This window comes from Garra rufa, chromosome 1 (assembly GCF_049309525.1).
Source record: "Garra rufa chromosome 1, GarRuf1.0, whole genome shotgun sequence".
Taxonomy (NCBI): Eukaryota; Metazoa; Chordata; class Actinopteri; order Cypriniformes; family Cyprinidae; genus Garra; species Garra rufa.
Window position 1 is genome coordinate 93,284,335 of NC_133361.1, and position 17,360 is coordinate 93,301,694.

The 17,360-nt window shown below is 45.4% G+C and overlaps 1 protein-coding gene and 19 non-coding genes across 20 annotated transcripts in view; 11 read left to right on the forward strand and 9 right to left on the reverse strand.

Annotated features, from left to right (window-relative positions):
• LOC141322290 (uncharacterized) overlaps positions 1 to 17,360 on the reverse strand; it is a 175,925-nt gene that overhangs the window by 110,167 nt on the left and 48,398 nt on the right. The gene's annotated exons all lie outside the window — the stretch shown is intronic.
• On the forward strand, positions 291 to 406 carry LOC141288719 (U5 spliceosomal RNA). Its single transcript, XR_012339728.1, has one exon. It is a non-coding gene; the product is annotated as a U5 spliceosomal RNA (small nuclear RNA).
• Positions 912 to 983, forward strand: trnag-ucc (transfer RNA glycine (anticodon UCC)). Its single transcript has one exon. It is a non-coding gene; the product is annotated as a tRNA-Gly (tRNA).
• trnag-gcc (transfer RNA glycine (anticodon GCC)) lies at positions 1,729 to 1,799 on the reverse strand. The gene has a single exon. It is a non-coding gene; the product is annotated as a tRNA-Gly (tRNA).
• On the forward strand, positions 2,199 to 2,314 carry LOC141288129 (U5 spliceosomal RNA). Its single transcript, XR_012339624.1, has one exon. It is a non-coding gene; the product is annotated as a U5 spliceosomal RNA (small nuclear RNA).
• trnag-ucc (transfer RNA glycine (anticodon UCC)) lies at positions 2,820 to 2,891 on the forward strand. The gene has a single exon. It is a non-coding gene; the product is annotated as a tRNA-Gly (tRNA).
• Positions 2,995 to 3,066, reverse strand: trnad-guc (transfer RNA aspartic acid (anticodon GUC)). Its single transcript has one exon. It is a non-coding gene; the product is annotated as a tRNA-Asp (tRNA).
• Positions 3,637 to 3,707, reverse strand: trnag-gcc (transfer RNA glycine (anticodon GCC)). Its single transcript has one exon. It is a non-coding gene; the product is annotated as a tRNA-Gly (tRNA).
• On the forward strand, positions 4,107 to 4,222 carry LOC141288137 (U5 spliceosomal RNA). The gene has a single exon (XR_012339625.1). It is a non-coding gene; the product is annotated as a U5 spliceosomal RNA (small nuclear RNA).
• Positions 4,728 to 4,799, forward strand: trnag-ucc (transfer RNA glycine (anticodon UCC)). Its single transcript has one exon. It is a non-coding gene; the product is annotated as a tRNA-Gly (tRNA).
• trnad-guc (transfer RNA aspartic acid (anticodon GUC)) lies at positions 4,903 to 4,974 on the reverse strand. Its single transcript has one exon. It is a non-coding gene; the product is annotated as a tRNA-Asp (tRNA).
• Positions 5,545 to 5,615, reverse strand: trnag-gcc (transfer RNA glycine (anticodon GCC)). The gene has a single exon. It is a non-coding gene; the product is annotated as a tRNA-Gly (tRNA).
• On the forward strand, positions 6,015 to 6,130 carry LOC141288725 (U5 spliceosomal RNA). The gene has a single exon (XR_012339730.1). It is a non-coding gene; the product is annotated as a U5 spliceosomal RNA (small nuclear RNA).
• On the forward strand, positions 6,636 to 6,707 carry trnag-ucc (transfer RNA glycine (anticodon UCC)). Its single transcript has one exon. It is a non-coding gene; the product is annotated as a tRNA-Gly (tRNA).
• On the reverse strand, positions 7,453 to 7,523 carry trnag-gcc (transfer RNA glycine (anticodon GCC)). Its single transcript has one exon. It is a non-coding gene; the product is annotated as a tRNA-Gly (tRNA).
• LOC141288489 (U5 spliceosomal RNA) lies at positions 12,658 to 12,773 on the forward strand. The gene has a single exon (XR_012339692.1). It is a non-coding gene; the product is annotated as a U5 spliceosomal RNA (small nuclear RNA).
• On the reverse strand, positions 14,096 to 14,166 carry trnag-gcc (transfer RNA glycine (anticodon GCC)). The gene has a single exon. It is a non-coding gene; the product is annotated as a tRNA-Gly (tRNA).
• Positions 14,566 to 14,681, forward strand: LOC141288497 (U5 spliceosomal RNA). Its single transcript, XR_012339693.1, has one exon. It is a non-coding gene; the product is annotated as a U5 spliceosomal RNA (small nuclear RNA).
• Positions 16,004 to 16,074, reverse strand: trnag-gcc (transfer RNA glycine (anticodon GCC)). Its single transcript has one exon. It is a non-coding gene; the product is annotated as a tRNA-Gly (tRNA).
• On the forward strand, positions 16,474 to 16,589 carry LOC141288504 (U5 spliceosomal RNA). The gene has a single exon (XR_012339694.1). It is a non-coding gene; the product is annotated as a U5 spliceosomal RNA (small nuclear RNA).

Genomic DNA, 17,360 nt, shown 5'->3' on the forward strand with positions numbered 1-17,360 from the left:
AGCTCCTTCTAGCAAATCAGGCTTGGCCTTCAAGGCTCATTTTAAAGAATCCCACACACATGCAAACACACACCCCTTACTTAAAAGAACTCTGTTCCTGCATTTGCCCGGGAATCAGAGCCAGGCCTCCTGTGTGGCAGGCGAGAATGGATGATGGAAGAGACTTTTTAACTTTTACTCCTCCCATTTGGAGTGAGGGGGAGATGAAAATCTTATCGGCACCCTAGATTACCCTTTGTGAGTATAGTGGTTTACCACAGGGAGCGCACATGCTCAAGCGCGTGGGCACACAATTCGAGTTTCTCTTCATAGACGCATAAATCTTTCGCCTTTTACTAAAGATTTCCGTGGAGGGGAACCTTTCCGAGTGACCTGTATTTTTGGGTGCTCTGCTCACAGCAGAGCTGCACTGCAGTTTCAATAGCAGACTAAATCTGACCACACACCAATGTGCATTGGAGCAAAGCGTGCTTTCTCGTGGACCGTGTTTGCAGCCTTTGCGCTTCCTGTGTCGCAACTTCACATTTTTTTTCAGCCAGCATGGAAAGACAGCACTCTCATGACATGATGGGATCCAAACCTTGGGCTTCAGCCACTTTGGCCCTGTCAGTGACTCATGTACTTCCAGCATTCTTTTCTGCTCACAACAGAGCTGTATTGGAGTGTCAAGAGTAAAACTGGCCACCAGCCAATGGGCGGTGGAACGAAGCGCGCCTCACCACGTTCTGTACTTGCGGACTTTGCGCTTTCTGCGTCGCAGCTCCAGATTTCTTTAGCCCGCATGGAAAGACAGCACTCTCTCGTACATGACGGGATACAAACAAAGATGGCTTAAGCTCCTTTTGCCCTATCAGTGACTTGTGCATTTCAAGCATTCTTTTCAGATGGCTAAAAGCTGGAGTCGGGCACTTGCGTTGGTGGTATAGTGGTGAGCATAGCTGCCTTCCAAGCAGTTGACCCGGGTTCGATTCCCGGCCAACGCATTTGTTTTGGCTCTGGTTGACGTTGAAGCAGAACTCCTTCTGTGACCTCTGTCAGCACCAAAATCTTTTGGATGAGTCGTTCAGCAGCAGCAAAGAGCTGGGTCTCCCCGTCGGGGAATCGAACCCCAGTCTTCCGCGTGACAGGCGGAGATACTGTCCACTATACTAACGAGGAGCTGTAACCACTGTTCTTCGCCCCCAGCCGACTTGACTTCACCGACATCAGCATAAGGAGCCACTACTCCTTGAAAAAAAACAAATCAACCTGCCTTGATCTTATTGAGTCTCCCAATATCTTGAATGCTACACATTACAGGGGGTCCCCATTTGGACCACTTTACTATTATTACTATTTTTTTTACTTTTCATAATGGGAACATGAAAAAAAAGGATGGGAAATCATGTGGCAGTAACATCGCATTTACGTGGATCATATCGCCCACTGCTAGAATTCTACCACTGAACCACCAATGCTCGGAAAGCAGGGAGAACGTTTGGAATTAACACCGCATTTACGAGTATATTGCCCACTGCTAAACTTCGTCAACCTATAGATAAAGTGAACAAGTTTTATAGGCATTTGACGAATATAGACGGACTAATGAGTTTCTGAAAAGATTCGGCAGGGAACGGGGGTTGGTCGGTATGCAAAGGTTGGAGCTCCTTCAAGTAAATCAGGCTTCATTTTAAAGAACCTTACACACATGCAAGCACACACACACCTTAATTAAAAGGACTCCGTTCCTGCATTGGCCGGGAATCGGACCCGGGTCTCCCGCGTGGCAGGCGAGAATTCTACCACTGAACCACCAATGCCCGGCTGAGAGAAATTCGGCCTTCACATTGCCCTGGATTTAGTAATGGTGCGTAACTGTTACACGTCAAATCCAGGGAAAGGGGGGTTGGGTCAATATGCAAAGTTTGGAGCTCCTTCTAGCAAATAAGGCTTGGCCTTCAAGGCTCATTTTAAAGAATCCCACACACATGCAAACACACACCCCTTACTTAAAAGAACTCTGTTCCTACATTTGCCCGGGAATCAGAGCCAGGCCTCCTGTGTGGCAGGCGAGAATGGATGATGGAAGAGACTTTTTAACTTTTACTCCTCCCATTTGGAGTGAGGGGGAGATGAAAATCTTATCGGCACCCTAGATTACCCTTTGTGAGTATAGTGGTTTACCACAGGGAGCGCACATGCTCAAGCGCGTGGGCACACAACTCGAGTTTCTCTTCATAGACGCATAAATCTTTCGCCTTTTACTAAAGATTTCCGTGGAGGGGAACCTTTCCGAGTGACCTGTATTTTTGGGTGCTCTGCTCACAGCAGAGCTGCACTGCAGTTTCAATAGCAGACTAAATCTGACCACACACCAATGTGCATTGGAGCAAAGCGTGCTTTCTCGTGGACCGTGTTTGCAGCCTTTGCGCTTCCTGTGTCGCAACTTCACATTTTTTTTCAGCCAGCATGGAAAGACAGCACTCTCATGACATGATGGGATCCAAACCTTGGGCTTCAGCCACTTTGGCCCTGTCAGTGACTCATGTACTTCCAGCATTCTTTTCTGCTCACAACAGAGCTGTATTGGAGTGTCAAGAGTAAAACTGGCCACCAGCCAATGGGCGGTGGAACGAAGCGCGCCTCACCACGTTCTGTACTTGCGGACTTTGCGCTTTCTGCGTCGCAGCTCCAGATTTCTTTAGCCCGCATGGAAAGACAGCACTCTCTCGTACATGACGGGATACAAACAAAGATGGCTTCAGCTCCTTTTGCCCTATCAGTGACTTGTGCATTTCAAGCATTCTTTTCAGATGGCTAAAAGCTGGAGTCGGGCACTTGCGTTGGTGGTATAGTGGTGAGCATAGCTGCCTTCCAAGCAGTTGACCCGGGTTCGATTCCCGGCCAACGCATTTGTTTTGGCTCTGGTTGACGTTGAAGCAGAACTCCTTCTGTGACCTCTGTCAGCACCAAAATCTTTTGGATGAGTCGTTCAGCAGCAGCAAAGAGCTGGGTCTCCCCGTCGGGGAATCGAACCCCGGTCTTCCGCGTGACAGGCGGAGATACTGTCCACTATACTAACGAGGAGCTGTAACCACTGTTCTTCGCCCCCAGCCGACTTGACTTCACCGACATCAGCATAAGGAGCCACTACTCCATGAAAAAAAACAAATCAACCTGCCTTGATCTTATTGAGTCTCCCAATATCTTGAATGCTACACATTACAGGGGGTCCCCATTTGGACCACTTTACTATTATTACTATTTTTTTTACTTTTCATAATGGGAACATGAAAAAAAAGGATGGGAAATCATGTGGCAGTAACATCGCATTTACGTGGATCATATCGCCCACTGCTAGAATTCTACCACTGAACCACCAATGCTCGGAAAGGAGGGAGAACGTTTGGAATTAACACCGCATTTACGAGTATATTGCCCACTGCTAAACTTCGTCAACCTATAGATAAAGTGAACAAGTTTTATAGGCATTTGACGAATATAGACGGACTAATGAGTTTCTGAAAAGATTCGGCAGGGAACGGGGGTGGGTCGGTATGCAAAGGTTGGAGCTCCTTCAAGTAAATCAGGCTTCATTTTAAAGAACCTTACACACATGCAAGCACACACACAACTTAATTAAAAGGACTCCGTTCCTGCATTGGCCGGGAATCGGACCCGGGTCTCCCGCGTGGCAGGCGAGAATTCTACCACTGAACCACCAATGCTCGGCTGGGAGAACTTCGGCCTTCACATTGCCCTGGATTTAGTAATGGTGCGTAACTGTTACACGTCAAATCCAGGGAAAGGGGGGTTGGGTCAATATGCAAAGTTTGGAGCTCCTTCTAGCAAATCAGGCTTGGCCTTCAAGGCTCATTTTAAAGAATCCCACACACATGCAAACACACACCCCTTACTTAAAAGAACTCTGTTCCTGCATTTGCCCGGGAATCAGAGCCAGGCCTCCTGTGTGGCAGGCGAGAATGGATGATGGAAGAGACTTTTTAACTTTTACTCCTCCCATTTGGAGTGAGGGGGAGATGAAAATCTTATCGGCACCCTAGATTACCCTTTGTGAGTATAGTGGTTTACCACAGGGAGCGCACATGCTCAAGCGCGTGGGCACACAACTCGAGTTTCTCTTCATAGACGCATAAATCTTTCGCCTTTTACTAAAGATTTCCGTGGAGGGGAACCTTTCCGAGTGACCTGTATTTTTGGGTGCTCTGCTCACAGCAGAGCTGCACTGCAGTTTCAATAGCAGACTAAATCTGACCACACACCAATGTGCATTGGAGCAAAGCGTGCTTTCTCGTGGACCGTGTTTGCAGCCTTTGCGCTTCCTGTGTCGCAACTTCACATTTTTTTTCAGCCAGCATGGAAAGACAGCACTCTCATGACATGATGGGATCCAAACCTTGGGCTTCAGCCACTTTGGCCCTGTCAGTGACTCATGTACTTCCAGCATTCTTTTCTGCTCACAACAGAGCTGTATTGGAGTGTCAAGAGTAAAACTGGCCACCAGCCAATGGGCGGTAGAACGAAGCGCGCCTCACCACGTTCTGTACTTGCGGACTTTGCGCTTTCTGCGTCGCAGCTCCAGATTTCTTTAGCCCGCATGGAAAGACAGCACTCTCTCGTACATGACGGGATACAAACAAAGATGGCTTCAGCTCCTTTTGCCCTATCAGTGACTTGTGCATTTCAAGCATTCTTTTCAGATGGCTAAAAGCTGGAGTCGGGCACTTGCGTTGGTGGTATAGTGGTGAGCATAGCTGCCTTCCAAGCAGTTGACCCGGGTTCGATTCCCGGCCAACGCATTTGTTTTGGCTCTGGTTGACGTTGAAGCAGAACTCCTTCTGTGACCTCTGTCAGCACCAAAATCTTTTGGATGAGTCGTTCAGCAGCAGCAAAGAGCTGGGTCTCCCCGTCGGGGAATCGAACCCCGGTCTTCCGCGTGACAGGCGGAGATACTGTCCACTATACTAACGAGGAGCCGTACCCAGTGTTCTTCGCCCCCAGCCGCCTTGACTTCACCGACATCAGCATAAGGAGCCACTACTCCATGAAAAAAAACAAATCAACCTGCCTTGATCTTATTGAGTCTCCCAATATCTTGAATGCTACACATTACAGGGGGTCCTCATTTGGACCACTTTACTATTATTACTATTTTTTTTACTTTTCATAATGGGAACATGAAAAAAAAGGATGGGAAATCATGTGGCAGTAACATCGCATTTACGTGGATCATATCGCCCACTGCTAGAATTCTACCACTGAACCACCAATGCTCGGAAAGGAGGGAGAACGTTTGGAATTAACACCGCATTTACGAGTATATTGCCCACTGCTAAACTTCGTCAACCTATAGATAAAGTGAACAAGTTTTATAGGCATTTGACGAATATAGACGGACTAATGAGTTTCTGAAAAGATTCGGCAGGGAACGGGGGTGGGTCGGTATGCAAAGGTTGGAGCTCCTTCAAGTAAATCAGGCTTCATTTTAAAGAACCTTACACACATGCAAGCACACACACAACTTAATTAAAAGGACTCCGTTCCTGCATTGGCCGGGAATCGGACCCGGGTCTCCCGCGTGGCAGGCGAGAATTCTACCACTGAACCACCAATGCTCGGCTGGGAGAACTTCGGCCTTCACATTGCCCTGGATTTAGTAATGGTGCGTAACTGTTACACGTCAAATCCAGGGAAAGGGGGGTTGGGTCAATATGCAAAGTTTGGAGCTCCTTCTAGCAAATCAGGCTTGGCCTTCAAGGCTCATTTTAAAGAATCCCACACACATGCAAACACACACCCCTTACTTAAAAGAACTCTGTTCCTGCATTTGCCCGGGAATCAGAGCCAGGCCTCCTGTGTGGCAGGCGAGAATGGATGATGGAAGAGACTTTTTAACTTTTACTCCTCCCATTTGGAGTGAGGGGGAGATGAAAATCTTATCGGCACCCTAGATTACCCTTTGTGAGTATAGTGGTTTACCACAGGGAGCGCACATGCTCAAGCGCGTGGGCACACAATTCGAGTTTCTCTTCATAGACGCATAAATCTTTCGCCTTTTACTAAAGATTTCCGTGGAGGGGAACCTTTCCGAGTGACCTGTATTTTTGGGTGCTCTGCTCACAGCAGAGCTGCACTGCAGTTTCAATAGCAGACTAAATCTGACCACACACCAATGTGCATTGGAGCAAAGCGTGCTTTCTCGTGGACCGTGTTTGCAGCCTTTGCGCTTCCTGTGTCGCAACTTCACATTTTTTTTCAGCCAGCATGGAAAGACAGCACTCTCATGACATGATGGGATCCAAACCTTGGGCTTCAGCCACTTTGGCCCTGTCAGTGACTCATGTACTTCCAGCATTCTTTTCTGCTCACAACAGAGCTGTATTGGAGTGTCAAGAGTAAAACTGGCCACCAGCCAATGGGCGGTGGAACGAAGCGCGCCTCACCACGTTCTGTACTTGCGGACTTTGCGCTTTCTGCGTCGCAGCTCCAGATTTCTTTAGCCCGCATGGAAAGACAGCACTCTCTCGTACATGACGGGATACAAACAAAGATGGCTTAAGCTCCTTTTGCCCTATCAGTGACTTGTGCATTTCAAGCATTCTTTTCAGATGGCTAAAAGCTGGAGTCGGGCACTTGCGTTGGTGGTATAGTGGTGAGCATAGCTGCCTTCCAAGCAGTTGACCCGGGTTCGATTCCCGGCCAACGCATTTGTTTTGGCTCTGGTTGACGTTGAAGCAGAACTCCTTCTGTGACCTCTGTCAGCACCAAAATCTTTTGGATGAGTCGTTCAGCAGCAGCAAAGAGCTGGGTCTCCCCGTCGGGGAATCGAACCCCAGTCTTCCGCGTGACAGGCGGAGATACTGTCCACTATACTAACGAGGAGCTGTAACCACTGTTCTTCGCCCCCAGCCGACTTGACTTCACCGACATCAGCATAAGGAGCCACTACTCCTTGAAAAAAAACAAATCAACCTGCCTTGATCTTATTGAGTCTCCCAATATCTTGAATGCTACACATTACAGGGGGTCCCCATTTGGACCACTTTACTATTATTACTATTTTTTTTACTTTTCATAATGGGAACATGAAAAAAAAGGATGGGAAATCATGTGGCAGTAACATCGCATTTACGTGGATCATATCGCCCACTGCTAGAATTCTACCACTGAACCACCAATGCTCGGAAAGCAGGGAGAACGTTTGGAATTAACACCGCATTTACGAGTATATTGCCCACTGCTAAACTTCGTCAACCTATAGATAAAGTGAACAAGTTTTATAGGCATTTGACGAATATAGACGGACTAATGAGTTTCTGAAAAGATTCGGCAGGGAACGGGGGTTGGTCGGTATGCAAAGGTTGGAGCTCCTTCAAGTAAATCAGGCTTCATTTTAAAGAACCTTACACACATGCAAGCACACACACACCTTAATTAAAAGGACTCCGTTCCTGCATTGGCCGGGAATCGGACCCGGGTCTCCCGCGTGGCAGGCGAGAATTCTACCACTGAACCACCAATGCTCGGCTGAGAGAAATTCGGCCTTCACATTGCCCTGGATTTAGTAATGGTGCGTAACTGTTACACGTCAAATCCAGGGAAAGGGGGGTTGGGTCAATATGCAAAGTTTGGAGCTCCTTCTAGCAAATAAGGCTTGGCCTTCAAGGCTCATTTTAAAGAATCCCACACACATGCAAACACACACCCCTTACTTAAAAGAACTCTGTTCCTACATTTGCCCGGGAATCAGAGCCAGGCCTCCTGTGTGGCAGGCGAGAATGGATGATGGAAGAGACTTTTTAACTTTTACTCCTCCCATTTGGAGTGAGGGGGAGATGAAAATCTTATCGGCACCCTAGATTACCCTTTGTGCTGCTTATGCACTGCTTATGGACATTTTCCTGGCTGAGCCCTGCTCACAGAGCTTATCACAGACAGACTGTGACGTACTACAACAGCTCCAAGACTCAGCACCGAAAGATGACTTTCTGGTAAACAGTCAGGGAAGCCAGGACAACAACAACATATTCCAGCCACCGGAAACACCAGAGCCAGAGCTCCATTCACCAGACACATTATCCCTCTCTCCAGCATCTCCACTCCTAAGCTTCTCACAGAAAATGGAGGAACTGGTATATGCTGGAACCAGACTCTCCCACTCTTTTGCTGCAAGCCCCCAGTTATCATCTAAAAAACGGCAGGCACCTCAACCACCAAAGCCTGTGGGCCCAGCTCACCCTCCTCCTCCAGTGAGAGCTCTCCGGCCGCTGCCACAACGCCAGGGCTCAAACCCTCCTGCATCGGCTGTGAGTGAACCAAAAACAACTGATAACAGCCCTCAGTGATATGTGACGGGTCCCCGCTACGGTAGCAGAAACAATCAGGAATGTTTACAAAACAAGCGGGAACCCAGTGTGCCTGTAGCTTTCCCTATTTCTGTTTTAATATGTGATAGAAAGCCTAAGGCCCTTTCAAATCGTACAGTTCACACATCTAATCTGAGGCTTATTAGGCATCAAACTAAGATTGCTCTAGAGACAAAAAGGGATGCCATCAAGCTAGCACTTTTAAATGTTCGCTCACTAAAAAATAAATCACTTCTGATCAATGATTTTATAACCACAAACAACCTGGATTTTATGTTTTTAAATGAAACATGGTTAGAAGACAGTTCAAGTGCTATAATCCTAAACGAAGCAGTGCCTCATAACTTTACTTCCATGAATGTCTGCAGAGCTGTTAAGAGAGGCGGTGGTGTCGCTGCCCTATTTAAAGATGTCTATGAATGCAAACAAGTGTCATTTGGTCAGTACCTGTCTTTTGAATATCTAGGGATTGTACTGAAAGGTGCTCGCATTCTGTTTATCATTATTTACAGGCCCCCTAAATACTCTCCAGCCTTTGTTGAAGAGTTCACAGAACTGCTATCAATGATTTGTTCAGAGTTTGACAGTTTTGCTATTGCAGGGGATTTTAATGTTCACATAGACAATGCAGAAAGCAAAACTACAAAAGAAATTATAACGGTTTTGAACACGTTTGACCTGATTCAGCATGTGCATGGGCCCACACACAATCGTGGACACACTCTTGATTTACTCATCAGTAAGGGTCTAAACATTTCATCCACTGTTATCAAGGATGTAGCACTATCTGATCACTTCTGTATTTTCTTTGATATATTGATCTCTGCTACCACTGAATCTAGATCAGTCTCTGTCAGAAAGAGATGCATTAACGATAACACGAGTGTGCTATTTATGAAGGCTATATCTTCAATGCCAAGCATTTCTGCAGACTCTGTTGATTCTCTCCTGGAGTCCTTTAACTCAAAAGTTAAGAATGTCATTGATGACATTGCACCTATAAAAAACAGAAAGATAATTGGACAGAAATCACCGTGGAGAAAATCAACAGCAGTACAGAGTATGAAAAGACAATGCAGGAAAGCTGAGCGGATGTGGCGGAAGACAAAACTTGAAATTCACTATAGCATCTATAAAGACAGCCTTCATGCTTTCAATGTTGAACTAGGTAAAGCTAGACAAACATTCTTCTCGAACCTTATAAACAGCAACCAAAACAACACTCGCACTCTTTTTGCTACCGTTGAGAGACTAACAAACCCCCCTAGTCAGATCCCTAGTGAACTGCTCTCTGACAGCAAGTGCGATGAGTTTGCTTCCTTCTTTTCTGAGAAGATCAATAATATCAGAAAGACAATTAGCACACCCTCAAGTTATGCAGAGGTCAGACAGATCCGATCACAATTTCAAAAAGAAGTCATTATGTCGAATTTTGAAGAAATCGATAGCAACATTTTGGAAGAAACAGTAAAGCACCTCAAATCGTCAACCTGCCACCTTGACACACTTCCCACATCTTTTTTCAAAAGTGTGCTTAACTGTTTAGAAGCAGATCTTTTAAAAGTGGTGAACACCTCACTTCTTTCTGGGACTTTTCCAAACTCCCTGAAAATTGCAGCTGTTAAGCCCCTTCTGAAAAAGAAAAATCTTGATAACACCATATTGAGCAACTATAGACCAATTTCAAATCTTCCTTTTATAAGCAAGATTATTGAAAAGGTTGTTTTCAATCAGCTGAATCACTACATAAACTCAAATGGATACCTGGACCATTTCCAATCTGGCTTCAGACAACATCATAGCACAGAGACAGCGCTCATAAAGATAATAAATGATATTCGCCTAAATTCAGATTCTGGCAAAATATCAGTGCTGGTACTACTAGATCTCAGTGCTGCGTTCGACACTGTCGATCATAACATTCTTTTAGATAGATTGGAAAACTGGGTCGGGCTTTCTGGGATGGTTCTAAATTGGTTCAGGTCATACTTAGAAGGGAGAGGCTATTATGTGAGTATAGGAGAACATAAGTCTAAGTGGACGTCCATGACATGCGGAGTCCCACAAGGCTCAATTCTAGCGCCGCTGTTGTTCAGCCTGTATATGCTCCCACTAAGTCAAATAATGAGAAAGAACAAAATTGCATATCACAGCTATGCAGATGATACCCAGATCTACCTAGCCTTATCGCCAAATGACTACAGCCCCATTGACTCTCTCTGCCAATGCATTGATGAAATTAACAGTTGGATGTGCCAAAACTTTTTACAGTTAAACAAGGAGAAAACGGAAGTCATTGCATTTGGTAACAAAGATGAAGTTCATAAGGTAAATGCGTACCTTGACACTAGGGGTCAAAAAACAAAAAATCAAGTCAAGAATCTTGGTGTGATTCTGGAGTCAGACCTCAGTTTCAGTAGCCATGTTAAAGCAGTAACTAAATCAGCATACTATCATCTCAAAAACATTGCAAGAATTAGATGTTTTGTTTCGCGTCAAGATTTGGAGAAACTTGTTCATGCCTTTATCACCAGCAGGGTGGACTATTGTAATGGTCTCCTCACTGGCCTTCCCAAGAAGACCATTAGACAGCTGCAGCTCATACAGAACGCTGCTGCCAGGATTCTGACTAGAACCAAAAAATCAGAGCATATTACACCAGTCCTTAGGTCCTTACACTGGCTTCCAGTTATTTTTAGGATAGATTTTAAAGTACTTTTACTCGTTTATAAAGCACTCAATGGCCTGGGACCTACATACATTGCAAATATGCTCACTGTATACAAACCTAACAGACAACTCAGATCACTAGGATCGAGTCAGTTAGTAATATCAAGGGTTCACACAAAACAAGGGGAATCCGCTTTTAGCTATTATGCCGCCCGCAGTTGGAATCAGCTTCCAGAAGAGATCAGATGTGCTAATACATTAGCCACATTTAAATGCAGACTCAAAACTCACCTGTTTAGTTGTGCATTTATTGAATGAGCACTGTGTTACGTCCGAACAGACTGCATTATTTTCTGTATAATCATTTTACTGTGCTAATTAATTTCAAAATCAATTTTTTAAATCATCTTATTATTATTTAAATTTTTATGATTCTTAAATTACAAACAAAATCTATCAATCTCTGTAATTTTAATTCCTTTTTATTTACTGTGCTAATTAATTTCAAAATCAATTTTTTAAATCATCTTATTATTATTTAAATTTTTATGATTTCTAAATTACAAACTAAATCTATCAATCTAACAATTTGGTGACCGCGACGTGATGTCTCTGATCAGGTAAGATGAAGTACAGTTTGTCTATCTGATTAGTGACATTATTGTTCGTTATGAATAGACACGATGAAGTAGTTTGTCTGTCTAGATATTGCGCACGAATGAATAGACACGATGAAGTAGTTTGTCTGTCTAAATAGATACGATGAAGTAGTTTGTCTATCTAGATATTGCGCACGAATGAATAGACACGATGAAGTAGTTTGTCTGTCTAAATAGATACGATGAAGTAGTTTGTCTATCTAGATATTGCGCACGAATGAATAGACACGATGAAGTAGTTTGTCTGTCTAAGTAGATACGATGAAGTAGTTTGTCTATCTAGATATTGCGCACAAATGAATAGACACGATGAAGTAGTTTGTCTGTCTAAATAGATACGATGAAGTAGTTTGTCTATCTAGATATTGCGCACGAATAAATAGACACGATGAAGTAGTTTGTCTGTCTAAGTAGATACGATGAAGTAGTTTGTCTATCTAGATATTGCGCACGAATAAATAGACACGATGAAGTAGTTTGTCTGTCTAAGTAGATACGATGAAGTAGTTTGTCTATCTAGATATTGCGCAGACCAGGTAAGGTGAAGTATAGTTTGCCTATCTGACGGCCGCCGCAATATTCTCAGCAAAACTGAGAGAGCGCGCTGAAATAAATCAAAAGTGAAAGTGTGGGTCACGAGTTTCGGTCTGTCCCGTAATTTTAATTCCTTTTTATGTCTGTGCTACGTCCGAACAGACTGCATTATTTTATGTATAATCATTTTACTGTGCTAATTAATTTACAGAGTATAATCTGGCTATCTGTACTGACATAAGATGATTTTTATGCTTTCTATGTGATGTGATGTTCTATTGTGATTTTAATTCATTTTTATGTACAGCACTTTGAATTACCATTGTGTATGAAATGTGCTATATAAATAAACTTGCCTTGCCTTGCCTTGCCTTTGTGAGTATAGTGGTTTACCACAGGGAGCGCACATGCTCAAGCGCGTGGGCACACAACTCGAGTTTCTCTTCATAGACGCATAAATCTTTCGCCTTTTACTAAAGATTTCCGTGGAGGGGAACCTTTCCGAGTGACCTGTATTTTTGGGTGCTCTGCACACAGCAGAGCTGCACTGCAGTTTCAATAGCAGACTAAATCTGACCACACACCAATGTGCATTGGAGCAAAGCGTGCTTTCTCGTGGACCGTGTTTGCAGCCTTTGCGCTTCCTGTGTCGCAAATTCACATTTTTTTTCAGCCAGCATGGAAAGACAGCACTCTCATGACATGATGGGATCCAAACCTTGGGCTTCAGCCACTTTGGCCCTGTCAGTGACTCATGTACTTCCAGCATTCTTTTCTGCTCACAACAGAGCTGTATTGGAGTGTCAAGAGTAAAACTGGCCACCAGCCAATGGGCGGTGGAACGAAGCGCGCCTCACCACGTTCTGTACTTGCGGACTTTGCGCTTTCTGCGTCGCAGCTCCAGATTTCTTTAGCCCGCATGGAAAGACAGCACTCTCTCGTACATGACGGGATACAAACAAAGATGGCTTCAGCTCCTTTTGCCCTATCAGTGACTTGTGCAATTCAAGCATTCTTTTCAGATGGCTAAAAGCTGGAGTCGGGCACTTGCGTTGGTGGTATAGTGGTGAGCATAGCTGCCTTCCAAGCAGTTGACCCGTGTTCGATTCCTAGCCAACGCATTTGTTTTGGCTCTGGCTGACGTTGAAGCAGAACTCCTTCTGTGACCTCTGTCAGCACCAAAATCTTTTGGATGAGTCGTTCAGCAGCAGCAAAGAGCTGGGTCTCCCCGTCGGGGAATCAAACCCCAGTCTTCCGCGTGACAGGCGGAGATACTGTCCACTATACTAACGAGGAGCTGTAACCACTGTTCTTCGCCCCCAGCCGACTTGACTTCACCGACATCAGCATAAGGAGCCACTACTCCATGAAAAAAAACAAATCAACCTGCCTTGATCTTATTGAGTCTCCCAATATCTTGAATGCTACACATTACAGGGGGTCCTCATTTGGACCACTTTACTATTATTACTATTTTTTTTACTTTTCATAATGGGAACATGAAAAAAAAGGATGGGAAATCATGTGGCAGTAACATCGCATTTACGTGGATCATATCGCCCACTGCTAGAATTCTACCACTGAACCACCAATGCTCGGAAAGGAGGGAGAACGTTTGGAATTAACACCGCATTTACGAGTATATTGCCCACTGCTAAACTTCGTCAACCTATAGATAAAGTGAACAAGTTTTATAGGCATTTGACGAATATAGACGGACTAATGAGTTTCTGAAAAGATTCGGCAGGGAACGGGGGTTGGTCGGTATGCAAAGGTTGGAGCTCCTTCAAGTAAATCAGGCTTCATTTTAAAGAACCTTACACACATGCAAGCACACACACAACTTAATTAAAAGGACTCCGTTCCTGCATTGGCCGGGAATCGGACCCGGGTCTCCCGCGTGGCAGGCGAGAATTCTACCACTGAACCACCAATGCCCGGCTGAGAGAAATTCGGCCTTCACATTGCCCTGGATTTAGTAATGGTGCGTAACTGTTACACGTCAAATCCAGGGAAAGGGGGGTTGGGTCAATATGCAAAGTTTGGAGCTCCTTCTAGCAAATAAGGCTTGGCCTTCAAGGCTCATTTTAAAGAATCCCACACACATGCAAACACACACCCCTTACTTAAAAGAACTCTGTTCCTACATTTGCCCGGGAATCAGAGCCAGGCCTCCTGTGTGGCAGGCGAGAATGGATGATGGAAGAGACTTTTTAACTTTTACTCCTCCCATTTGGAGTGAGGGGGAGATGAAAATCTTATCGGCACCCTAGATTACCCTTTGTGAGTATAGTGGTTTACCACAGGGAGCGCACATGCTCAAGCGCGTGGGCACACAACTCGAGTTTCTCTTCATAGACGCATAAATCTTTCGCCTTTTACTAAAGATTTCCGTGGAGGGGAACCTTTCCGAGTGACCTGTATTTTTGGGTGCTCTGCACACAGCAGAGCTGCACTGCAGTTTCAATAGCAGACTAAATCTGACCACACACCAATGTGCATTGGAGCAAAGCGTGCTTTCTCGTGGACCGTGTTTGCAGCCTTTGCGCTTCCTGTGTCGCAAATTCACATTTTTTTTCAGCCAGCATGGAAAGACAGCACTCTCATGACATGATGGGATCCAAACCTTGGGCTTCAGCCACTTTGGCCCTGTCAGTGACTCATGTACTTCCAGCATTCTTTTCTGCTCACAACAGAGCTGTATTGGAGTGTCAAGAGTAAAACTGGCCACCAGCCAATGGGCGGTGGAACGAAGCGCGCCTCACCACGTTCTGTACTTGCGGACTTTGCGCTTTCTGCGTCGCAGCTCCAGATTTCTTTAGCCCGCATGGAAAGACAGCACTCTCTCGTACATGACGGGATACAAACAAAGATGGCTTCAGCTCCTTTTGCCCTATCAGTGACTTGTGCAATTCAAGCATTCTTTTCAGATGGCTAAAAGCTGGAGTCGGGCACTTGCGTTGGTGGTATAGTGGTGAGCATAGCTGCCTTCCAAGCAGTTGACCCGTGTTCGATTCCTAGCCAACGCATTTGTTTTGGCTCTGGCTGACGTTGAAGCAGAACTCCTTCTGTGACCTCTGTCAGCACCAAAATCTTTTGGATGAGTCGTTCAGCAGCAGCAAAGAGCTGGGTCTCCCCGTCGGGGAATCAAACCCCAGTCTTCCGCGTGACAGGCGGAGATACTGTCCACTATACTAACGAGGAGCTGTAACCACTGTTCTTCGCCCCCAGCCGACTTGACTTCACCGACATCAGCATAAGGAGCCACTACTCCATGAAAAAAAACAAATCAACCTGCCTTGATCTTATTGAGTCTCCCAATATCTTGAATGCTACACATTACAGGGGGTCCTCATTTGGACCACTTTACTATTATTACTATTTTTTTTACTTTTCATAATGGGAACATGAAAAAAAAGGATGGGAAATCATGTGGCAGTAACATCGCATTTACGTGGATCATATCGCCCACTGCTAGAATTCTACCACTGAACCACCAATGCTCGGAAAGGAGGGAGAACGTTTGGAATTAACACCGCATTTACGAGTATATTGCCCACTGCTAAACTTCGTCAACCTATAGATAAAGTGAACAAGTTTTATAGGCATTTGACGAATATAGACGGACTAATGAGTTTCTGAAAAGATTCGGCAGGGAACGGGGGTGGGTCGGTATGCAAAGGTTGGAGCTCCTTCAAGTAAATCAGGCTTCATTTTAAAGAACCTTACACACATGCAAGCACACACACACCTTAATTAAAAGGACTCCGTTCCTGCATTGGCCGGGAATCGGACCCGGGTCTCCCGCGTGGCAGGCGAGAATTCTACCACTGAACCACCAATGCCCGGCTGAGAGAAATTCGGCCTTCACATTGCCCTGGATTTAGTAATGGTGCGTAACTGTTACACGTCAAATCCAGGGAAAGGGGGGTTGGGTCAATATGCAAAGTTTGGAGCTCCTTCTAGCAAATAAGGCTTGGCCTTCAAGGCTCATTTTAAAGAATCCCACACACATGCAAACACACACCCCTTACTTAAAAGAACTCTGTTCCTACATTTGCCCGGGAATCAGAGCCAGGCCTCCTGTGTGGCAGGCGAGAATGGATGATGGAAGAGACTTTTTAACTTTTACTCCTCCCATTTGGAGTGAGGGGGAGATGAAAATCTTATCGGCACCCTAGATTACCCTTTGTGAGTATAGTGGTTTACCACAGGGAGCGCACATGCTCAAGCGCGTGGGCACACAACTCGAGTTTCTCTTCATAGACGCATAAATCTTTCGCCTTTTACTAAAGATTTCCGTGGAGGGGAACCTTTCCGAGTGACCTGTATTTTTGGGTGCTCTGCACACAGCAGAGCTGCACTGCAGTTTCAATAGCAGACTAAATCTGACCACACACCAATGTGCATTGGAGCAAAGCGTGCTTTCTCGTGGACCGTGTTTGCAGCCTTTGCGCTTCCTGTGTCGCAAATTCACATTTTTTTTCAGCCAGCATGGAAAGACAGCACTCTCATGACATGATGGGATCCAAACCTTGGGCTTCAGCCACTTTGGCCCTGTCAGTGACTCATGTACTTCCAGCATTCTTTTCTGCTCACAACAGAGCTGTATTGGAGTGTCAAGAGTAAAACTGGCCACCAGCCAATGGGCGGTGGAACGAAGCGCGCCTCACCACGTTCTGTACTTGCGGACTTTGCGCTTTCTGCGTCGCAGCTCCAGATTTCTTTAGCCCGCATGGAAAGACAGCACTCTCTCGTACATGACGGGATACAAACAAAGATGGCTTCAGCTCCTTTTGCCCTATCAGTGACTTGTGCAATTCAAGCATTCTTTTCAGATGGCTAAAAGCTGGAGTCGGGCACTTGCGTTGGTGGTATAGTGGTGAGCATAGCTGCCTTCCAAGCAGTTGACCCGTGTTCGATTCCTAGCCAACGCATTTGTTTTGGCTCTGGCTGACGTTGAAGCAGAACTCCTTCTGTGACCTCTGTCAGCACCAAAATCTTTTGGATGAGTCGTTCAGCAGCAGCAAAGAGCTGGGTCTCCCCGTCGGGGAATCAAACCCCAGTCTTCCGCGTGACAGGCGGAGATACTGTCCACTATACTAACGAGGAGCTGTAACCACTGTTCTTC